Source organism: Bubalus kerabau, chromosome 14 (genome assembly GCF_029407905.1).
Source record: "Bubalus kerabau isolate K-KA32 ecotype Philippines breed swamp buffalo chromosome 14, PCC_UOA_SB_1v2, whole genome shotgun sequence".
Lineage (NCBI taxonomy): Eukaryota > Metazoa > Chordata > Mammalia > Artiodactyla > Bovidae > Bubalus > Bubalus kerabau.
The window spans coordinates 4549942-4574019 of record NC_073637.1 but is presented as its reverse complement, the minus strand read 5'-3'; the positions used below and the strand labels follow the sequence as shown (position 1 = coordinate 4574019).

Genomic DNA, 24078 nt, shown 5'->3' with positions numbered 1-24078 from the left:
GGGCTGTTTCTCCTCACTGTCCCCCTGCTGGCACCACTGGGGGCTCCTCCAACTCCAGGGTCTGCCGCCCACCCGCCCCGCGAGGCCCAGTTCTCACGGGTGTCCCCCCAAGGGCGTGGCCTGCACCCCAGCTCTGGAAGCTCCAGCCCCTCTCATTTCCCCTGCTCAGCGTGGTGGCCCTTTCCTGTGGTCGCTAATCTCTGGGCAGACTCCAGGTCCCCGGCTGGCGTCTCGGCTCTTTTATCCCAGGTATTCACACCCCGGCGTTACGGCCCCTCTGAGGGCCCTGGAGTGTTCTCTGCATTCAGACGGAAACCCATCTGATACCCACCCTTTTCTTAAGTGGGATTGAGCTGGGTTCGTGCCACTTCTAGCTGACAGCACCTTGACCTTCTGCCTCTCAGGGGGCTTATGAAGAGGTGGGGAGAGGGCAGCCGCCTGGAGAGAGGATTTAGGAGGAAAACGCTGCTGTTTAAAGAAGATGTCACGGTTAGGACATCAAATCTGGGGATTTGGCTGAGGGCTGTGCAGGGACGGCAAATGTTCCTTGATGTGTCCACCGTCACATAAGAAGCCACCCCAACACGGGAGCGGCGGGGTGTCAGCAAGAAGACATCCGATGGGCTCATGCTAGGGAGTGTGGTTAGGGAGAGAGCCGGGGCAGAGAGAGGTCAGAGGCATTCTCATTCATTTGACCGTGTTTATGAGTCTCATTCTGCGGGCTAGAACCTGTGCAATCAGAGACAACCCCTGTGCTCCTTCAGCTGCTGTTTGGTCTGGTTGGTGATAAGAAACATACAGACCCAAGGTGTGATTCTGAGTGTTCAAGGGTCGAGGGAGAGCAGCAGGGTCTGAGACAGGAGCACTAGAGGGAGTCATCCGGGAGGGCTGCCTGGAAGAGGAGACAAGGACATGCAGTGACTTCAAAGTGGATAAAGGGCCAGCAACCCTATAAGGAGAGCAGGGAAAAGCATTCTGGGCTGGGAAGCAGCGTGTGGGAAGACTCTGAGATGTGAGATCCTGGTGAGATTTGGGGGAACTGCCGCTCGAAGATCACTGGGCACATTTGAAAATGTTTCCAGGAGGGCGCTTGTGTGCACAGGAGTCTGCACAGGGAATTGAGGTTAAAAGCAAGCAGGCTGTGTCTCTGGGAGACACAGTCTGGGCCTCCACCTGAGGTGGCCAAAGCTTGCCGTTCCCCTGTGTAAGGGGGGCTGTAACCCCAGGAGACAGGGTGATGCTCTGGCAGGGGCTCCGGTCGGCCTTCGCTGTGGCCCCCGGGCTGGAGGCAGAGGACTGCTGCGGGGCTGGAGCCAGACGGGGGCCGTCCAGGCCCCGCCCCCACCCTTGCCTGCACTCCCACTGCAGAAGGTGACTCGGACTGTAGGCATGCTCCGTGAGCACCTTTGGGTGAAGGCCAGGAGGAGCATGGATGAGGGAGCTAGCCTGCCCTCGAGGGCCCCACTCCGAGGGCTGGTGGGAGCAGGCCCTGACACCCAGCCAGACTTCATTTCCCCGGGGGGCTCATCCCCACGGCCGGGAGTGCCCGAGGTCTGCAGGGGCGTGTTGGACCTTCCATGGCACCCTGGGGCCCTGCCGTGATGTCTTTCTCAGACTGGAATCTGCGCAGCGTGTCTTGTTTCTGCCATCAAGTTGGGGCTGTCCCGAAGGCGTGGTCCTGTCTCCCTGTCAGATTACAGGCATCCGGAGGCAGGGCCACGCCTCCACTCTAAATTTTTGACTACGTGGGGGCTGGGACTGCATCATCTCTATCCAACCAGAGATGGGACATGAGATGCTGCTTCCAGAACAAGCATCCCGTCTGCCTTCCCTGCCTCCTTTTTTTTTTTTTTTTTTGACTTTCCATTTTCCAAGAGCAAATCCGCCTCCTGCTGCTGGTCTCTTGGTTTGATTAGAGCAGTCACTTCTAAGCTTGAAAATACCCAAGTTGAGGGAAGAAGAAAAAGGCAGAAAAAAAAAGAAAAGAAAAAAAGGATGAAAACTCCATCCCACAGTTGTTCTGACGGAAGATTTTCTTATCTCCCGGCTACAGTCTGTGGGTCTCTGTGCTTAATAACCCAGCAGATCTTGTCCTCCGCAAGAGAACATGACAGGCTTTCAGGCTGAAAGCCCTGCGCGGTGGGACTTTTCTCCTGTGAGGCCTCCCCCATCTTCCCAGGCTTCATCCTTGGAGCTAAGGAGCCAGGCCTGACCTGGGAGGGGGGACGGAGGGACCTCGTTTACTGATGGCCACTGCGTGCCAAGCTTTGCTCCGGGCCCCAAACATGCACGGTCCACCTTGGCCTCCCCCCTGCTGTGTGGTGGGCCTAACAGACCCATTTTACAGATGGGGAAATTGAAACCCAGGCAAGAGGTGGGGGTATCCCAAGTGAGGCCCAAGATCCCTTGAGGATGGGCACCCAGAGCAGCGAGCCTGCACCAGGCCTTCACTTTTCTCCAGACTCAGTTTCCCCGTGTGTGTGATAACCAGGTAGGCTCCGAGGGTTGCAAAGATTCAGAGGGCCCCAGTGTGAGTGCACAGAGAAGGAAGCCAGGGCACCAGTTGGGGCATTTCGAGGAAGTGCTGTGGACGGTGTTGCTTTGGATGGAGGGTGGCGGGGTGCCTGCTGGGCCACCCTGCAGAACACACCTCCACACACGCTCGATGAGCACTTTCTCACTCGTCTCCCACCTGGTGAGCTGCCACGTCTCCCTGAGCCCCACCTTTCTCATCTGTAAAGTGGGGCCTGTGACCCCAGGGGATGGGCCTTCGTGTGACTTCTGCAGGGTTAATAGAGGCTGGGTGCCCAGCACTTGGGGACTGGAGGGCCATCCTTCACTCCGCTCCTGGGAGTAGAGTCAATTAAAAGTGAAATCCCCTATGAGCCCAACTTGCTCTCACTCTGGGAGATTGCTTTTGGTGTGGAAGCTCATGAAGTGGTCCTCTGTGCGATTCTCCACTGGCTGGGCCATTATCTGAGCTGGAGGGTCTGGACTGGAAGTGGAGTGTGGGTGACTCAAGAAGGGATGGAGGGGCCTCACAGGAGCAGACCCCAGATTGGAAGATGCCTGTGAGGATGGGCCATAAGGTGCGAGATTTAGCACAAAGATGAGAGTGATGGAGAGAGATTTAGCTGGAGACTGAGAGCTGTTGAGAGGGTGGAGGGGTGGTGCTCTACCTCTGGGGCAGTGGGCCCTGCAGGCAAGAGCCCGCACAACCTGACCATGTGGGCTCCATGCAGTGCAGGGTAGGAACCCCGGAGAAGGAAGCTGGGCCTCTACAGGGCCAGGGCATCGTGTTCTGGGGGCGGAAGGGGTCAGCACCAAGGACAGTGGCCAGGCCGCCACACCTGGAAGACCTGCCTGCTCCCGGCAGCAGCAGTCCCCAGTACAACCAGAGATGACTTCCTGGTGGTGCGCTAGGCACCGCCCAGCTCCCAGACGCTTCTCAGGCCAGCAGGAGGAGGACAGGTGGACAGCACAACGTGGAGTGATGAGGGGCTGGGGAGAGGCAAGGGCCCACGGGGGACTGACAGAGGGGCTGGGCTCAGAGATTGGGGGAGCTCTCTCATGGACGCGAGCTCCCAGCAGCTGGGGTGCCTCCTCCGGGCCCTCTTCCTCCTCCATAGCAGCCAGAGGGCCACCTGCCAGGTGGACTTGAGAGGTGATTCCTGCTCTGGGTGGGCCATGGGGCCAGAAGTCCAGCAGAGTCACTTCAACTCTATCTGGCTGTACTTTTTGCCTGGTGTGAGAGGTTGGGGTTGGGGTGGAGACAGGGCTGCAGCCCCTGCCTGGGAAGAACAGGGAAGACTTGTTCACAATTTGCTCTTCATGGGCCAGGCATGGGAGGACTGGGACTCCGGGAAGGTGTTGGACGCGTTTCACACCACGTAGCTCTTCAAAGCTGCTCCTCTTTTTAATTGTTATAAATCGTGTTATAATAACTGGTCACGATGGAAAAGTCCCCCGCCCAGACTAAGGTAGTGAACTCCACCCCGACCGTCACCCCAGGGGCCCTTCCTGAGTCCCCTGGGCTGGCCCCGCTGCCCACTCACTGCTCGGACTGCTTTGAGGCAAACCCCTGGCTTCCTCTCATTTTATCTCCACCTCTCAATATGTGCCTGTAAAACCTAAGATTCTTTTAAAACACAATCATGATGTCACCATCACCCCTAAAATAGCAGCGATTTCTTAGTATCAAACATCCAAGTGTTCGCATTTCCTCATTGTCTCACATTTTTTAAAACAGGGTATTGGATTCCAGATCCAAATAAGGTTTAAGCATCAAAATTTCTGGCAGTAAGTTATTTTTGAATCTATAGATTTCCTTTCCTCTCTCTTTTGTCTCTCCTACCATGAAGCTGCTGAAGAAACTTGTCTGTCTGTCTGTCTGCGGCTTGTCTGCCTTCTGGGTTTTGCGTGTTGGATTCCTTGGTTGTGGCTCTGGGAAGGTGGCTGGCTCTGGAGCTGGTCGGATCTAGGTCTGGCAGGACTAGGTTGCAGGTGACACGTCGGACATGGTCTTTTCTGCGGTGCTGACGGCCAGATTGGTACCCACACCCGTTAACTCACAGAGGTGGCCAGGTGGTGACTCGGTTGCTCTGCACACATACACAATGCTGCTGAAAGTCAAGGGTGAAAGCCTAGCCCCCTCCTCCTTTGACGCCTGGCGCTTACCTGCTTCTCAGAGGGGGCCAGCATCCTGTGCAGTCCTTCCAGATCTTTCTCTCCAAAGAAGCACACACCATGTCATGTGGACATCCAACTCTGCTCTTTTCTTTACGAAACAAATTGGATCACATTCGACGGATTAATCTGTAGCTACATTCGCTTAGAGTCATAAATTACGAACATTTCCATGTCACCACCCAGAAAGCTACTCATTTTTATCCATAAACATTTCAGAGTGTGTCTGAAAGATGAGGGCTCTTCAAACAGCCCAACCACAACACCATTCTCCCACCCAAAGGAAAGTCGGATATTTCCTCAATTTTATCTAATGGTCCACTCAGAACTCAGTTTCCTCTGATTAAAGCATACACGTTTTGTTACATGGTTTTTATTAAAATTATTTTCAAAGGAAGGTCCACATATGCAGTGGAGAGATCGCTCAGACTGCTTACAGATGTCCCACCCCCAGCTGTCTCTCTTTCTCTTTTTTCTCTGTAGTTTATCTGCTGAGGACCCTGGGTCTCCCTTCTGCGGAGCCTCCCAGCCTGGACACCCTGGTGTCACTGCTCCTGTTCCTCCGAGCTGACCTGTGTCTCTTGTAAACTGGCGTCAGCGTAGGGTGTCTGTCCATCCAAAGCTGCACGGCGCTCGTCTGTCTCTATGACGCCTTGGCCGATGACGGCCGCTGCCTACATCCATCAGTTCAGGGGGGAATTTCAGAACGGTGGTGACAGAGACCCGTCACTCCTCTGCCTCTCTTGGCTGGAGTACATCCCCACCCCATGCCGCTGAGGAGGTGCGTCTGCTTCCTAGCTGTTGGTTACTGGGGCGGGCAGTTAGAGAGGATGGACGGTCAGGGGACAAGCTTGGTTCTCTCCCTTTATTTGCTAGTTTTCAAAACAATGAGCTGGGTTTCTTGCATCCTTGGCAGTTGTGAGGGTCCCCCCAGTCATTTTGAACTCATGATTTGGACCTGATGTGTTTCAGTCTGTTGCTGCTATAATCTGCATTGATCCTTAAACTGTCCCATCTTCAGCTTGTGGAGACCTTTTCGTCGTGACCCCCGAGTCCTTCCACATGACCCAGGGCTTCTCTGACCGCATCTCGCTCTCCTGCCTATGGTCTCCCAGCCCCTGGGGTCGACCACTTCTCCAAGGAGTTCCAGGTCCTTTGAATGACAGATGACATCAAGAGGCTGTTTTCTGGCGCTTTGATCCCTGGTTTGGTCTTTGTTTCTGAGCCTTTCATTTGGCTATGAAGTTTTCTTCTTTAAGATAAAAAAAAAGCCAAATTTAAGCTTACAGAATTTTATTTAATTTCCCGACTTTGTCTCTCCTTTTCCTCACATTGACAGACTTGGTTCCTAGTGACATTAAAATAATTATGTATTCATTTCATCTTTATACAAATATAGTTTCAGAATATCACTGCCAATATTATTATTAACAATACGATTACTGAGAATTGTTACAGACTTTTCTTTTTGAAATTCTTTCTGTCCTCATGGTATAACCCTTGGGAATGGATGGTAAAACAACGGTTTAAACTCCCTTCAGATGACTCCTTTCCGTGTTGTTATGCTACCAATCCGATACCCTGCTAGCTTCATTGGTTTTGTTTTGCTTTTAGCTTTTAGAGATTGTTTTTTGAAAATTCAGTCTTGTGTAATTACACAGAACGTTGGCACGTTCAGGAGATTCTCGCTTCCTCCCCCGGCTCCCGGCTCCTCCATCCTGTCTGTTTCCTTCTCGGGGTGCAGACTTTTCCCTCCTCAAGTGTTTGCTCTGAACTTCCATCATTTCTTAAATATGTGCATATCATGGACAGATTCCTCTCCTTGCGTTCTTCTCCACACATGTTCTTCACCCCGTTTTTCTAACAATGTATCTCCGTGGTCACCAAGAGTGGGTGTGGTCCCATCTCTCGGTCCCCAGTGCCTGGTGGGGTTTGAGGCATCCTGGGTGGGGCTACATATCTGTCCGAGGATGGATGGAGGTTACCATGGAGCTGCAGCCAAGCCTGGGAGGGAGACCCAGAGCCTCCGAGAGAAGGCAAAGCGGGGCGCCAGGGACTAGAGGGCTTGAGGGAGGGGGAAGGTCAAGCAGGGTCTGCACTCAGGGCAGAGCTTGGGAATCCATGCAGAGTGCAGCTCCTCAGTTGGTTCCTAGCAAGGGCAGGGAGGCAGAGCAGGGCAGTTGGGATACAGGACGTGTGTGCCACTCAGAACCCAGGCTCTGTGGGTGACTTGGTCACCCTTGTGGGTGGAGGTGGCAGAGGGCCCCCCTTCCTCTGTGCTCCAACAGCCTGCTGCCCCACCCCTAAAATATATCTTGGAGTGCCATCGGTAGGGGAAGCGTCTGCTCTCTGCTCAAATGGTGCACCCCAAATGTCCAGTCCCCCCCACCGCCAGCACCTGGCAGGGCTGAGCAGAGAAGGAATGCTTCTTGGAAACCCAGACCTGAGTTCAGATGTGGTTTCTGCCACGGTGTCCATCTGGGTAATGGGCTCGGTAGGTGTCAAGCTCCTTAGAGAGTTGGTGTGGGGATGCAGGAGCCATGAGTGGGGAGCTCTTTCCCTTCACGTGGGCAGGGGGGACCACCCCCCTGTACCAGCACCACCGCCCCCCAGACTGTCTGCACCAAGTCCCAAAAGGCGGGGTCGGTTGCGTTTGGCTGAGGGGTGCGTGGGGCCCAGGAGTGAGATGGGACGGCCGGGCGTGTGTGGCCCCAGGGAGGGGAGGAGTGTGGGGTTAGGGATGGTGAGCATTCCCACGTGGGAGTCTGTTGTGTCGGTTTCCCAGAGCTGCCTCACAGCAGGAGGCTTAAACCTGGCATTCATTCTCTTCTGGTTGGGCTGAGAGTCTGAAGTCAAAGGGTGGGAAGGGCCACACTGCCTCACGAGGCCCCCGAGGAGGCTCCTTCCTGCCTCCGTCTCCTTTCTCCACTCCGCTCGGACATGTGTGGCCTCTTGCATGCAGCCCTCCTGGCTGCGTTCCTTCTCACCCAAGCCACAAGTTCCCAGCATAGTAATAGTAACTTGATCCTGACAGTGGACCCCCAACCTGGCCCCCACCTGCCTTTTCAGACTCACCTACATCACTCTTCCTCTCTTACTGTCCAGAACTCGGTGTTTATCAATGGTCCCAGGAGATACCAGGCCCCTCCTGTTTCTTTGCAAGGGCAACACCCTCCAGAGCCTCACCTGGCCACTCCTACACATCCTGCAAAGCCCTACTCAATCAACACCACCTCATCACGCTTCCCTTGACCTCTGCCTGCCTCAGCAAGATGAGTCACGCTGCCTTGAGCACAGGCTTGGACTCGGCCGGCAGCCTACGCCTCTTAGGAGCTGTGTGGTCATGGGAAACTCTCTGAGCCCCAGTGCCCTCATCGGTAGAATGGGGATGATAGTACGACACTGCCCACGTGCGCTGTCGTGGACGTAACGGGATTGCGTGGTGCTGGGAGTGGTGAGTACTCAAGGAGGGTTGGGTAAGTGACAACAACATGGCTCAGAGCCCCGAGCACCCTCGGGCACCCTGGGGACGCTGCTGCTCACGGTTTCTTGCTGTGTCCACAGACGCTGGTGACTTCAGGGTAGCCAAGTCCAGGTCTGCAGGCTCTAGCGTGCTTCGCTCTCTCTGAGTCACTCACCCGAGGGCCTGAAAGTCATGGCAGACAGGGTTGGGGGGCACCAGGGAATCTGGAAGTCTGCTGGGCAGTCTGCTGACACCTGTCCTCTCCGGCCAGCATGGGGGCCCGGGAGGTTTAAGCCACTTAGCAGGACGGAGGTGCCTGGGGAGGCCCTGGCTTCTCAGCTGGCAGGCGACACGAGCCTTTGGGAGCCCCGGGGGACTTGCCTTCCACACCTGCAGCTCAATGCGCTCGTGTGTACAAACACCCTATTTACGTCTGATTACAAACCATTAGTGCAATTAGGTTAGCCCCTCTCCCATGTGCTGGGCCTGGAGCCAGCTGTGCTGGGGGCCAGGATAGAATAGCAAACAGCTTCCCGCAGAGGCGGCGCCTGCTCGGCCGGCTCTTGGGGCTCCGGGAACCCTGCTCTCTTGGGCCGGGGAGCCGGGGCTGCAGTGTCCCTGGGTCGGGGGCTGCTCTGTGCCTCCTGAAGCTGGGATGGGGGGAGGGCCGGGTGGGCTCAGGCCAGGTCACCTGATGGGCACGGTCCTTCCCCAGGAGTGCTGTCCCGCTCAGGGCCCTCATCTTCGCTCGGCTGCTGTTTGGTGCCAGGTGACCCTTCGCTGTGGGGGCCGCCCCGTGCTCTGTAGGGAGTTTAGCAGCACCCACTAGATGCCAACAGCACCTCCTGAGCCAGGTCTACGTTGCAACACTGTCCCCCGCATGTGTCAAGTGTCCCCGGGGCCTGGACCTTGCTTTGGCATTCGGCCGCGTCGTCCTGCTGCTACGCTGCTCTGTTTGCGGTGTGGCCTCGTCAGCGCGAGGCCGCCCCTCCGCCTGCTCCTGCCCCAGCGCAGCAGCCTTTGAAGCCCAGACACTCTGTCACCTCTGGCCCTGTCGCCCCCAGGGGTGCCCGAGTCAGAGAGATCCCACGCGCTGCTCCCCTGACCCTCCACGTTGAGCACAGCCCCAGCCTGCTGGACTTAAAAGGGCCATCTGAGCTGAGCACTTGACCAGGAGAAAGAGAAGAGGCCGCGGGCTGTTTGTTCTGGGAGTCAGGAGAGAGCGCGCGGTTCTTCAGAGCCTGGCTGGAGGCGTCCTCCTCCTAACTGCCCGCCCGCCGAGTCCTCGGCTGCTCCTCCCAGCAGGCACCCAGCCCCAGCTTCCCGCTCAGGACTGTCGTGAGCATGTGCCCCGAGCTTCCACTCCCCGAATTGGGGACGTGCATTTTGGGTGCAGAGGGCTCACAGCTGCTGTCACCTGGGGTGTATCCAGGATGCAGCTGCTCACGTGCAGACCCGAACTTGGCCACAGCTCGGGATTGCTTGAAGCTATGCCAGGACTTCCTGCCCAGCTCCCCTGCCTGCAACGTGCCTCCCCTCCCTCCCCCTGGCAACGTGACTTCGCTGCTTCTCCCCCGAGAGTGTGTCTGCTCCTATGGTGACCAGTCCTCATGGTTGGCCTGGGGCTGGGACTCTGGGGACATGGGACCTTCAGTGCCGTAGTTGGGAAAATTCCAGGAGAAATGTGGAGAGCCAGTCACCCATTTGTTTCCCATCCCTTGATCGGTCTTGACCTCGTGACTCATTTTGGCCAATGGGATGTGGCCAGTGGGATGCTGGCATAACAGATTCCCCCCAGATACCCCGTGCCCCAGGATCTGTGACATTTGCCAACTTCCTTGGTGTAAATTCTCCTACCATGGCTGCCAGCATGACGTCACTGCATGTAGAGTAAGGAAGAGAGGAGCACGGCCGCTCTCCAGCTTGTCCCAAGGGTGTGGTAGAGCCCAGTGTGTGTTACACAGCCCTGAGGGTCCATGAGCTCTGTTCTCCCCCTAGGACTGCCCTGGCTGGCCCGTGGAGGATGAGACCACAGAGGGGGCAGGTGGTCCCAGCCATGATCCTTCCAGATCAGCCCATAGCCAGCTCACTCCTAAGCACAGGAGAGGACTCAACCAAGGCCCATAGAGCCACCCACCTGATTCAAAGCTTACCTCACATGTATGGGTGAACCTCCTGGGGCCAGAAGAACCAAATGTCACTCTACAGACTCACAAGCTTGTTGTGAAATTCTGTTGTTTTAAGCAACCGCCTTGCTTTAATGATATTGTTTAAGCAATTCTTCATTTTTGGAGAGGTTTGTTACAAAGCAGCAGCTGGCTGATACACAGCTGTTCATATTGCTTTCCCTCTAGTTGAGGTGTGTGTACTCTTGGTACATTGCTTGCGTTGAGTCTAATTGTTATTTCAAATCACTTCGAAAAATTTACACTCTGATTCTGCAAGCAATGGGAGTCATCACTTACAGCAGAAGCAGAGAGGCAGGGTTCCCTCTTACATTAGCAAAGCCAATGTTCATCCTTGACGAAATGACCTCAGTTCCATATTTTCATACAGAGCAACACGTGTGCGCTTTATGGCCTGGAGAGAGGAGATTGCTCTGTTTTGTATGAAGATGAATGTCTTGCACAGGCCAAGCCGTGCGGCTGAAGGCAGGAGAGACCACTAAACCCCTCCGATGCGATGATGGTGATTACTGGGATAGATTGGCATGGCTGGGCATGGCCATGCAGGCCTGTCGAGGGGCAGTGTGTTGCAACTGGCAGTGTTTTTTCTTAATGTCACACAAAAACCATGGTGTCTTAGAACCCATGATATCTTCAACTTGACAAAATAAAGCATCATTTTTTATCACCCCTACTAGACCACCAGGCCTCTATAGGCACTTGGTTTAGTGCTCTGCTTTGGCCGTGTTGACATTTTCATTTTTAAGCATATTTTCATTTTCCACTGGGCCCTGCAAGTTATAAAGCTGGTCCCATTAATCAGGTTTCTCTGGAGGCTTGTAGCAGGATGATGGTTAGACCCGGGCTCTGGGTCCAGACCTGCCCCTGGCCCTGTGACCCGAGCTTGTTGCTCAGGACTAATTACATGCTTGTCTCCAGGGCCGGCCAGCTCCGGGGGCCTGCTGACTGTGCGTGCTCCGTTTTTGGTGGCCGTGTCCCTCTGGCCGTGACCTCCCTCCTAGCAGCACCGAGAGAGCCTGCTGGCGACACGCTGTGTGAACAGCCCAGCACCAGGCTGACTCCTGTGTGGCCATTACTGTCACTAGGCATGATATCCTGAGCCGCAGCTGTGGATGCGTGTGTCCTGGGGCCAGAGAAGGGGCTGAACTTGACCCACAGGTCTGGCCACTGGCTGCTTGCTTCCCTCTCAGGCCCCGGGCGGACCCAGAGCCTGCTGAGCCTGCCGACCTGCTCGGGACCCCTGGGGTTTTACCACCCCTGACCCTAGTGTCCAGGCGCCGCCTCACTGGGGAGCAGAGGCGAAGGGCTGACCTTGAGTTGGGCCGCAAGGTGAAGAGCGCTGACAGATGTTTATTTCCAAAATAGAGCTGACTATCTGGACAACTGCTTATTAACTGGGGGGAAGGGAGTGCTACTTCAGGCCCGACATTATAAAGGCATTTTCCTTTAAGAGCTTTTCCTGAACTTTTCACACCGGCTTGGCTGTAGGGAGCAGGGCAGAGAGATCAGCCCCTCATCCCAGGTCCCGGGAGGGCTACGGCCAGATGAGCCATGAGCCTCCATGACGGACATGATGTCCTTCAGAGGGCTCCGAGGCCCTATCACGCGGCTGCAGCGTCCCACACTGTGGTTGACAGGTTGGGGACTCTGTCTGGCCTTCCACGGCCCCTTCCACTGCCCTGGGCAGGGTCTTCACATTCCTCAGATGGCCGGGCCTTAGAATGTATGTTCACGGCTGGGGCCAGGGCTCAGCCGGTGATCAGAGCCAGGGCTTAGCCTCTGACCGCCATCAGGGCTCAGCAGGACTTGCAGGGGTAGGAGGGCTGGGCCAGGCATCATCTGAGGCTGGGGACCGGAGCGGGCGTCCACCTTGGGGTTCCTCCCTCTGGCCTCTGGGCCGAGTTTGTCCCTGAAGCTGGCTCGTCCTCAGCTCCCTGCAGCATAGGCGGCTCTGGGAGAGCAGAGGCCTGCGAGGTTCCGGAGCATCAGCTGAGCGAACCAGTGTGTCTGCAGAGAGACTTCCTCTCGGCTGCTTCCCTCCCCTCCGGCTGCTCAGCTCACGGTCTTGGGATGGATCTGGGCAGGTAGGGGGAGGGCTCAGGGCTGCCCGTAAGTGGGATCCAGAGCAATGATGCCCTCCCAGAATCGAGGAAGCTCACGGGTCTCAGCTTCTGCACTTGGGCCTTTGCTCTGGGCTCTAGATCTCCTTGGGGGCAGCTGGGAGCTTAGCAAGATACCTTAGCAAGTTCCTTCAGGAGATTCTGTTTGTACATTCTCCCCCCACTTCTTCAGATATTTGCTGTGAAGCTCACATTATGCCTCTTTATTAAAACTGTTAATCAAAGGAAAATGCAAAAGCTGGAAGGAATGGAAGTGAAGCTTGTGGAGGGTGGGATCATCCTGGAGTTGGGTCAGAATGCCTCCTTCTGGCTAAACCCAGGCAGAATTGGAAGGGCCTCCTTGTGTACAGGCAGCTTTCTGCCTCAGTTTCCCCAGGGTGCTTAGTCTCCAGAAGGCCCAGGACCAGATGTTCCTGAGAACAGTACTCTCCCCTTATCTGCATTTCACTTTCTATTTCAATTACCTGTGGTCAACTGCAGGCTAAAATATTGAAAGGAAAGTTCAAGAAACAAACACTTTGTAAATTTTACATTGTGTGCTGTTCTCAGGAGTGTGATGAAATCTCCTGCTGTCTGTCTCCATCTGGCCTGGGTGGGGAGTCATCCCTTTGCCAGCATGTCCACACCGTATACACAATCCTCCCTTTCATACAGGAAGAAAGAAAGTGCACACATATAGGGTTCCATCCTGTCCAGGGTTTCAGGCATTCATTTCAGGGGTCTTAGGGTGTGTCCCCCTTGGATAAATGGGGGAATGACTGTAATGGTAACTGAACATGTGTACAGAGCTCACCATAACTCAGGGACACTTCAGTGCTTTATGTCCATTCAGTTCAGGTCAGTCGCTCACTTGTGTCTGACTCTTTGTGACCCCATGAACCTCAGCACGCCAAGCCTCCAGTCCATCACCAACTCCCGGAGCCCATCCAGACCCATGTCCATCGAGTCGATGATGCCATCCAACCATCTCATCCTCTGTCGTCCTCTTCTCCTCCCGCCTTCAATCTTTCCCAGCGTCAGGGTCTTTTCAAATGAGTCAGCTCTTTGCATCAGGTGGCCCAAGTATTGGAGTTTTAGCTTCAACACCAGTCCTTCCAATAAACACCCAGGACTGATCTCCTTTAGGATGGACTGGTTGGATCTACTTGCAGTCCAAGGGACTCTCAAGAGTCTTCTCCAACACCACAGTTCAAAAGCATCAATCTTCGGCGCTCAGCTTTCTTTATAGTGTATCACTCCTAGAGGAAATTAACCTTGAATATTCATTGAAAGGACTGAAGCTGAAGCTCCAATACTTTGGCCACCTGTTGTGAAGAGCCGACTAATTGGAAAAGACCCTGATGCTGGGAAAGACTGAGGGCAGGAGGAGAAGGGGACGACAGAGAATGAGATGGTTGGATGGCATCATTGAATCAATGGATGTGAGTTTGAGCAAACTCCAGTAGATAGTGAAGGACAGGGAAGCCTGGTGTGCTGCAATCCATGGGGTCACAAAGAGTCGGACATGACTTAGCAACTCAACAAGAAATTGTTAACTCAATTGACTCTCATAACATCCAGGGACCATTATTTTCATTTCACAGATGAAGAAACTAAAGCACTCAGCTAATCCTGCAGCAACCTGAACAGAGGCAGGGGCTCCTCTATGGAGGAAGCACAGCCCCCTGAAGCCCTGCTCCAGACTCAGCCATGTCTACTGAGCAAGGGTGGGGACAGGACCAGCCAGCCCTGTTCTGAGCCTGCCCTGTTCTGAGCCTGTCCTGCTCCTTGCCGCTGGGAGACCTTGAGCAAAGCACACTCCTTGATTTCCTCACTGCTAAGATGGACATGGGTGCTTTGTCCATGGTCCAGAGTTGTCCCGATGTTTCAGTGAGATGCTGGCACAGAGGTGTCCTGAAGACTGTGAAGAGCTGCCCAGGGACCAGCTTACCTCTGAGAGGGCAAGAGGAGGAGGTGAGTCTTCATTGAGTACTTTAGAGGTTTGTCAATTTTATTGATCATTTCAAGGAACTAGCTTTTCATTTCATTGATTTTCTCTGTTGTTTTTCTGAGTTTGGTTTTGTTGACTCCTGCTTTTATTTTTATTATGTCCTTCCTTCTGCTTGCTTTCACTTTATTCAGTCTCCTTTTTCTGGGTTCTCAAGGTGGAAGCTTATTATTGACTCGAAACTTTTCATCTTTTCTAATGTAGACAGTGCTATAAAATTCCCTCTCCGCTCTGCTTTAGCTGTGTCCCACAGAGTTTAGTATGTTGCACTTTCATTTTTATCTGGTTCAATGTATTTTTATTTCCCTTTGGACTTCCACTCTGATGCGTGGATTAAGTGTTTGGAGATTTTCCTGTTGCCTTTCTGTTGTTTATTTCTCATTGGATTCCCTGGTGCTGGAGACTACACTACACTTCCAATTATTTTTAATTTTTTGAGGTTTTGTTTTATGGGCCAAGAGATGGTCTATCTTGTGTTATGTTCTGCCGGCACTTGAGAAGAAAGTGTGTCTATTGTGGTTGGGTGAAGGGTTCAGTGGATGTTGGTTTGAGCCTGTTGCTGAGGATGTTGTCACATTCTTCTCTGTCCTCCTCGTGTTCTTTTGGGTTGTTGTGCTGTTGTTGGGAGAGCAGTGTTGAGGTCTCCAACTGTACTTGTGGACGTGTATTTTTCTCCCTTAGGTTCTCTCAGTCTTTTTCTTCATATACTTTGCAGCTCAGATGTTGTTCCTATTCATTTAGGACTGTTACGTATTGTTGATGTATCGGCACTCACACGAGTGCTCTTGATTTTGATTAATGTTTGCATGATATAACTTCTCCTGTCTTTTTCCTTCAGCCACCTATATCTTGATATCTGAAGTAAGTCTCTTGGAGGCTTCATATAGTTCAGTTATGTTGGTTAATCTACTCTGACAATCTCTGTATTTTAATTGGCATATTTAGGTCATTTATATATAATGTAATTATCGGTAATGTTGTCTTAAAAAAGGGATGCTGTTTTATTTTTTGTTTTCCATTTGTTCTTTCTGATTTTTGTTGATCTCTTTTATTTTTCTTGCCTTCCTGTGGGTTACTTGAAAAGTTTTTCGTAGGCTTCTGTTTTGATCTATCTGCAGTGTAACTGAGTGCATCTCTTTTTGCAGCTATTTTAGGGGCTGTTCTGGTTGTTATACTACACAAATGCAGCTCATCAGAGCCTGCTGGTGTTGTCACTTAACCAGTTCAAGCAAAGAGCAGAAAACTTACCTCCCTTTATGTCTCATTACCATCTTTTATTTGTAATATAATAAAGTATTTTCTGTACATAAACTTAGAACCTCAGACAATGGTATAATATTTGCATCAACTGTCAAACATAACCATAAAAAAGTATTGCATTTAGCTGTATTTTTATTCTTTCTGTTGTTCATCCTTCCTTTCTGGTTGTGGGGGTTTAGATGTTCCACAATTCTTGGCCTTATTGTTTCCCTTCTGTCTAGAGAACCACCTTTAGCCATCTCTAAGGGTAGTTCTGCTCACAAGACAAATTCTCTGTTTTCCCTTACCTGAGAATGTCTTGATTTTCCCCCTCTCTTGAAGGATGTTTTCACTGGATATATGATTCTGGGTTGACAGCTCTTTTATCTCAGTACTTGAAACATGTTTTCTCACTTCCCTCCAGCCTCCATAATTCCTGATGAGAAATTCACTGTCGTTCCAATTGCTTTCCTCCTCTGGGTAAAGTGTTGTTTTTCTTTGGTTGCTTTCCAGATTTTCTGTTTGTGTGGTTTTCAGAAATCTGACAAAGATGAATCTTTGTGTGGATTTCCTTAGTTCTCCAATATGGGGCTCTCTTGCCTTCTTGAATCTGTATGCTTATGTTTCATTTAATTTAGGAGATTTTCAGCCATTCTTTCTTGAAGAACATTATCTAGCTCCTCACTCTTTCTCTGGGACACTGATGACAGGAATCTTTGTTATAGTCCCACACATACCTGAGGTTCTGTTAGTGCTTTTTTTTGGGGGGGGGGGTGCATTTTCTCTATATTGCTCACATTTGGTGTGTGTGTGTCTGTTAGTTGCTCAGTCATGTCTGGCTCTTTAACCCCATGGACTGTGGCCCTCCAGACTCTTCTGTACATGGAATTCTCCAGGCAAGAATACTAGAGAGGGTCGCCATTTCCTTCTCCAGGGCATCTTACTGACCCAGGGAATGAACCCAGGTCTCCCACATTGCAGGTGGATTCTCTATCGTTTGAGCCACCAGAGAAGCCTAATTTCTGTTATTCTATCTTGAGGTTCACGGATTCTTCCTTCTATTCCTCCATTCTGCTGTTGAGTTTGTCCACTGAGTTGTAAAATTTCAGCTATTGTATTTTCCAGTTCTAAACTTTCAATCAGTTTTTTAAATTTCTTTCATTTCTTTGCTGATATTTCTTATTTCATTTGTCACAAGTTGCAATTGTTCTTAGAACATTCCATGAAGGCTGCTTTAAACTCTGTGTCTGATAATTCTAACTTCTCTGTCAGATCACTGCTGGCATCTATTGATCATCTTTTATCACTCAGTTTGAGATCATCCTGCTCTTGGTGTGGTGAGTACTTTTCAATGGAAACTTTGGACATTTTGACTATTACGTTATAGGCTCTGGATCTTACTTAAACCTGTTGGAGCTGACTTCTGATGCTATGATAAGAAATGGGTGGAGTAGGAACTGGCAACCCACTCCAGTATTCTAGCCAGGAAAATCCCCTGGACAAAGGAGCCTGGCGAGCTCCTACAGGGCTACAGTCCATGGGGTCACAAAGAACTGGGACACGACTTAGCGACTAGACAACAACAAATGTAAAACTCAACCCACCCACCTCCCCCAGCATCCTAGTTTCCCCTCCCCACCCCTTCTTTTCTTTAGTTAATGTCCCCAGGGTTCAGTCTGGCTAGAGCTGGAGGCCAGAGTAACTTTGGGAAGCAGGGTGGTCTCCGGAGCCTCTGCAGAGAAAGGCTGGAGGTGGCTGTGTGCGCCACCCAGACCCTGCCCCTTCCCCCAGTTAGAAAGTAAGTCCCTGGTGTCTACTGGGAGAGCAGCGCCGTGCCTTGGACTAGCGCAAGCTGGGGCCTGCCTGGACTGGCCATTCCAGCGACCTAGCCCCTGCATCACCCGGGGCAGGGAGGTCCCAGGAGTGCTGCCTCCCGCCCCCACTTCTATATCCAGAGGCAGGGGTTTACATAGTTTCTGAGTGCCTCCCTTCTCCTGCGGGAGTGCATGGGCTGCAGTACACTCCATGCCAGTCCCTCAAAGCAGGTTGGGAGAAGGGGTAGCTGGCTGGACCAGACTAGTTTCCCAGATGACTGGGAGGTAGCGCCAATTAAAAAAAAAAAAAAAAAGAAATGGGGTTACTGATTTCTTATTGCCAGGGTGCCTTGACTGGCGAGGCAAGTTCAGAGCTTACCTGGAGTCCTTCTCCAAGTCCTTCCTGCTTCATCACTGCTCCTCCACCTACTCATCAGCTCTTTCATCTATGACCTTAGCTGCATCTCTCTTCTGTGCCTGCCTCTGGGGGTCATGGTGTCAGTAGCAGGCCCAGTCTCCTCAGGGGAGGAGGTTAGCCCAGGATGGGGAGCTGTAGGGCAAGGTGGCTCCTGCAGACCCTCCCCTATTCTAGGCTCAGAGGCCTTTAATGGGAGCACAGGTCCTGGCTACCATTTTCCTGGTGCACCTTAAGCTTACTGCAGTGATATGGAATTTGATTGAATGCTTCCCAGCCCAACTCAAATCACTCATCTTTAGGAGCCTCCTGGACAGCTCTCTCTCATGCATAGAAGGTATAGAGTCATGAGAAAAGGGGACAGTATGATCTGAGGGATGGTACCCGAGAATAGAATGATGAGAGAGACTCACTGCTTCCTAATTTCAAAACCGGGCTCCATGCCTCAGGGATTGTAGAGGATTTTCTTCATTATCAACACCATCATCATCATCAACACTAACAGCATCATCCATCAATGTTGTCCTCATCACCGTCACCATCATAACCATCACCACAACCACCATCATCACCACCATCACCACCATCACCATCATCACCATCACCACCATCATAACCATCACCATCACCACCATCATCATCACCATCACCACCATTACCATCATCACTATCACCATCATCATCACTATCACCAGCACCATCACCACCATCACTGTCACCACATCACCATCATAACCATCACCATCACCATCATCATCACCATCATCATAACCATCATCACCACCATCATCACCAGCACCATCACTACCATCATCACCATCACCGTCATCATCACCACCACCACCACCATCACCATCACCACCATCACCATCATCACCATCACCACCATTCTAACCATCACCATCACCACCATCATCATCACCATCATCACCATCACCACCATTACCATCATCACTATCACCATCATCATCACTATCATCACCACCATCACCACCATCACTGTCACCACATCACCATCATAACCATCACCATCACCATCATCATCACCATCATAACCATCACTATCACCACCATCATAAGCATCACTATCACCACCATCATCACCATCATCATAACCATCATCACCAGCACCATCACTACCATCATCACCATCACCGTCATCATCACCACCACCACCACCATCACCACTATCACCATCACCATTATCACAATCATTACCATCCTCACCACCATCACCATCACCACCACTACCACCATCATCACTACCATCACCACCACCACCATCATCACCATGATAACCATCACTATCACCATCACCACTATCATCACCATCATAACCATCATCACCACCATCATCACCATCACCGTCATCATCACCATCATCATAACCATAATCATCACCATCCTCACCATCACCACCACTACTGTAATCACCATCACCATCATCATCATCACAATCATCACCATCCTCACCACCACTACCATCATCACCATCATCACCATCACCACCATCACCATCACCACCACCACCACGACCACCAACACCACCATCAGCACCACCACCATCACCATCATCACCATCACCACCACCAGGACCACCACCACATCACCATCACCACCACCACGACCACCACCACCACAACCACCACCATCACCATCACCACCATCACCATCACCACCATCACCACCACCACCACCATCACCACCATCACCACCACCATCACCACCATCACCACCACCACCACCATCACCACCACGACCACCACCATCACCATCACCACCACCACCATCACCATCACCACCACCACCACCACCATCACCACCATCACCATCACCACCACCACCACCATCACCACCACCACCACCATCACCACCACCACCATCACCACCACCACCATCACCACCATCACCATCACCACCACCACCACCACCACCACCATCACCACCACCATCACCATCACCACCATCACCACCACCATCACCATCATCACCATCACCACCATCACCATCACCACCACCACCATCACCACCACCATCACCATCACCACCACCATCACCATCATCACCATCACCACCATCACCATCACCATCACCACCACCACCATCACCACCACCACCACCACCATCACCACCACCACCATCACCATCACCACCATCACCACCATCACCATCACCACCACCACCACCACCACCATCACCACCATCACCATCACCACCACCACCACCATCACCACCACCACCACCACCATCACCATCACCACCATCACCACCACCACCATCACCACCACCACCACCACCATCACCACCATCACCACCACCACCACCATCACCACCACCACCACCACCATCACCACCATCACCACCACCACCACCACCACCACCATCACCATCACCACCACCACCATCACCATCACCATCACCACCATCACCACCACCACCACCACCACCACCATCACCACATCACCATCATCACCATCAACACTATCATCATCATCACCACAATCATTACTGTCATCACCACCCCCATCACAACAGTAAAATAGCAATGATAACAGCAGGCATTTTTTGAGCACTTAATATAATTTCTTTTCCTTATCACCACAACTTTAAGAGGAAGGAGATATTATCTTACATTTTTCAATGAGCAAAGTCAAACTCAGAGAGGTTAAGTAACTTTCCTGACCTCACACAGCTAGCTAGTGGTAGAGCCAAATTCTGATCTGTCAGATGCCAAAGGCTTGGCCCACAGAGCTGGTAATTGAGGCCCTGAGTGGGCTGGAGAGTAATGGCTTTATCCCCTTTGTAAGCTCCCCACAGTTGGGCCACGCTCTGTGGCCTCTGTGTGGTCCTGGCCCCTGACCACACACACTCATGCATGGTGAGAAGGTGAGGAGCCAGATGCTCCAAGGAAGCCTGGCCAGATCTCCCACCCACCCTGTCCTGCATTTCTTCCCCGTGGCTGCCCATGCACACGATCGCTCCTTTACTTCCCTGGACACTGTGCAGCCATGTGTGCTGGGAGCTGGTCTCCTTCCTGCAGCTCCTTTTTTTCCATTTATTTCATCACAGTAAACGCTCCACATTTTCAGGATGTCACGAACATCAGAATTCCCTCTCCCCATACATGGAAAGGGATTAGCCAGGTGACTCAGATGGTAGAGAATCTACCGACAATGCAGGAGACCTGGGTTTGATCCCTGAGTTGGGAAGATCCCACGGAGAAGGAAATGGCAACACTCTCCAGTGTTCTTGCCAGAGAATCCCATGGACAGAGGAGCGTGGCGGGCTACATTCCTGGCGGGTCACAAAGAGGCGGATATGACTGAGTGACTAACACTTCCATGGCACAGACACGCTGTCTGAGGAGCACTGGAGCTGCCCGGTCAGGAGACGGGTCCTCAGCCCACGTCCATGCTGGAAGGAAGGGAACCCCTCTCCTACGTGTCCACGAGAGACATCTCAGTGAAGACGTCTCATCGCCTCTGGTTGGGCCATGTGACTTGCCCGCCGTGCCAGGGCTGGGGCCGCTAGCAGTCCTTCCTGGGTCCTTGTAATGAGGGAAGGGGTCACATGACCAGCAGCCCCACTGGACCAGATGGAGAAAGAACGTGTGCCCCCACAGTGCAGACGGACACAGACTCAAGTTCTGGCCAATGGTTTGTGATAACAGGGTGATGGACTTCACACCTGGGCCTCACTTTCTCCCCTTCCAAAGTAAGAATAGTAGTGACCACGTTGGGGGCCATCATGAGGGCCAGGTGACCAGCACGTGTGACGTGCTTGGAGCAGCACCTTGCCTGCAGCAGGCACTGCCACTCGCAGTCACCCCTCTCTGGGTCCTGAGGCACCTTCGCCGACGCCTGGGCTGCACGATGCTGCCCATCTTGGGGCCTCTTACAAAGGGCAGGTGTGAGTACCCCTGGTCCTTGTTTGTAACGTCAGACTCTAGTGCCTGCGGTCAGGGCCACTGTTATGCAGCCCGCCACACCGGCAGCTCCTGGAGCAGAATGCTCGGGAGAGGCCGGCAGAGGGGCCCATGAATGTTTCATCACGAGATTCCCGAGGAGCGCGGCTCCACAGGCAGCTTTGCACTGGATCCTTCATCTTGGTGACATGCATCCTCACTCTCCCCTCTTGTCAACAGTGGACGTCCTAAGGAGGCCTTCACAGTTAAGCATCCACAGTGGCAGAAAGAGAAAACAAAGCAGCTGACACTTGTTCCGCATGTCCCCTCGCAGAATCCTTTCTCAGCCATTAGCCCAGCTGAGCCTCCCGTGAGACAGACACTCAGGGGCCATGGTGGCTGTGGTCTACAGGTGGGGAGCCGGGGTCTGGCCCCCATTGTGCCTGTTGGGTCAGGCACCTGCCTTCACCTCGCTTCCAATCCTTTCTCTAACATGGAAAGAGGAAGCCTTAAAGACATCCTGTGGGTGATTAAACGTAGAATTGGAGCAGAGTCTGAGTGTCTTTCGGAGAAGGCAATGGCACCCCACTCCAGTACTTTTTCCTGGAAAATCCTATGGACAGAGAAGCCTGGTAGGCTACAGTCCATGGGGTCGCTAAGAGTCAGATATGACTGAGCGACTTGACTTTCACTTTTCACTTTCATGCATTGGAGAAGGAAATGGCAACCCACTCCAGTGTTCTTGCCTGGAGAATCCCAGGGACGGGGGAGCCTTGTGGGCTGCCGTCTATGGGATCCCACAAAGTCAGACACGACTGAAGTGACTTAGCAGCAGTAGCAGCTGAGTGTCTTTAGGCTGTTTTTAGTTTCTTCTTGCGGAATTGACTGAATCATATCTTTGTCCATTTTTATTTCGGAGTTTATTTAATAGATACTTGGAGCTCATTTCTGAGGGAATAAAGTGGGGGAGGGGAGGCCAAGAAAAGCAATGCTGAATTATAACTGTCCTGAAGTTCACACTCTCAGGGGGAAAGCAGACAATGCTCACTCACGCTTGTGCACACGCTCATACACATACGTGGGCCCACGGGACATGTGTGCACACACATGTGCATACAGGCATAAGTGCACCCACAAATAAGTACCTGAGTATTTGGAGAGGGTGAGCGGCTCCTTGAGGTCCAGAAACCTCATGTCAGATGGCACCCCTGCCCTCTCCTACTTGAAGCTGGTGCCGGGGCTGGAAAGGTATGGGGACCAGGCACCCCACACTCCGAGGGCGGGGGTGCCATCTGACATGTGGCTCCTGGAAGGCCTTTTGGGGCTGTGTCGTGGAAGATTTAAAGTGCTCACACCCTTTGACCCAGCGATTCTCTCCCAGGGGTGGATTGTAATAAAATCACTGGGTGTGAGCCTGTGGGTATGAGTGCGATGATGCTCTTGCAGTGGGCTTTGTGAATGACCAGCCAGTGTGCAGAGCAGGACTGGAGATGAACCGAAGGGGCAGCGGCAGAGGGAGGTGAGAGAGACAAAGGCCCGTCCATGGCGTGGGCTCCTGGGCGGCTCGGAGATGATGCGGACTTGAGTTTATTGATGTGGAAAGCTGTCCGTGGCGGGAGGCACGGCACGTGATCACAGAGCACAGGCAGTGTTTCCCAAATGGGGCCACTTCACACAATCCTCTCTGTCTCTCCCCATCACTCCTGCTCTCCAGCTCTAAGAATAATGTAGAACATGAAGTTTAAAAACCTATTTACCAACATTTTAATGGCTCCACAAGATGAGATTGCCAGTAATTTTCTTTCACTTCATCATTCCTTTAGGTATTGTCTTTGCTTTTTTAAAAAAAATTTTATGATTTTTGCAGTCAATGCTTATTACTTTAATAACAGTAAAAATGTGATTTTTATGTTTTTAAGTGATTCTTCTGTGCCCCATGATGAAGGCAGGGGCCTGTCTGCAGAATGTCCCCTTGACTCACCATAAAGGAGGGAAAGATCCATTTATGACACTTCTCAAGCGCCTCTTAGGCAAGGTGCTGAGTTGGAGGCGTTCACATGGATACTCTCATGGACCCCAGGCAGCCGCTCTGTGACGTCATGGTCATCACTCACATTTCACAGTTAAGATGGTGGGTCAGAGGGGGTAAGCGGTCTGCCAAGGTCACACAGCTGGGGCTCTAGCCACATGGGGAGGAGGTGCATGGAGAAGGGGCGTTGCCTTTCCCGGGGCGTGAAATGGTCTAGCCCATGAGTGACATGTCA

The 24078-nt window shown here is 52.4% G+C and overlaps 1 long non-coding RNA gene across 1 annotated transcript; it reads right to left on the bottom strand.

Annotated features, from left to right (window-relative positions):
• Nucleotides 1-5043: 5043 nt before the first annotated feature.
• LOC129626553 (uncharacterized) lies at nt 5044-7843 on the bottom strand. Its single transcript, XR_008702011.1, has 2 exons — nt 7762-7843; nt 5044-5938 (listed from the first exon to the last, which is right to left on the bottom strand). It is a non-coding gene; the product is annotated as an uncharacterized LOC129626553 (long non-coding RNA).
• Nucleotides 7844-24078: the final 16235 nt, after the last annotated feature.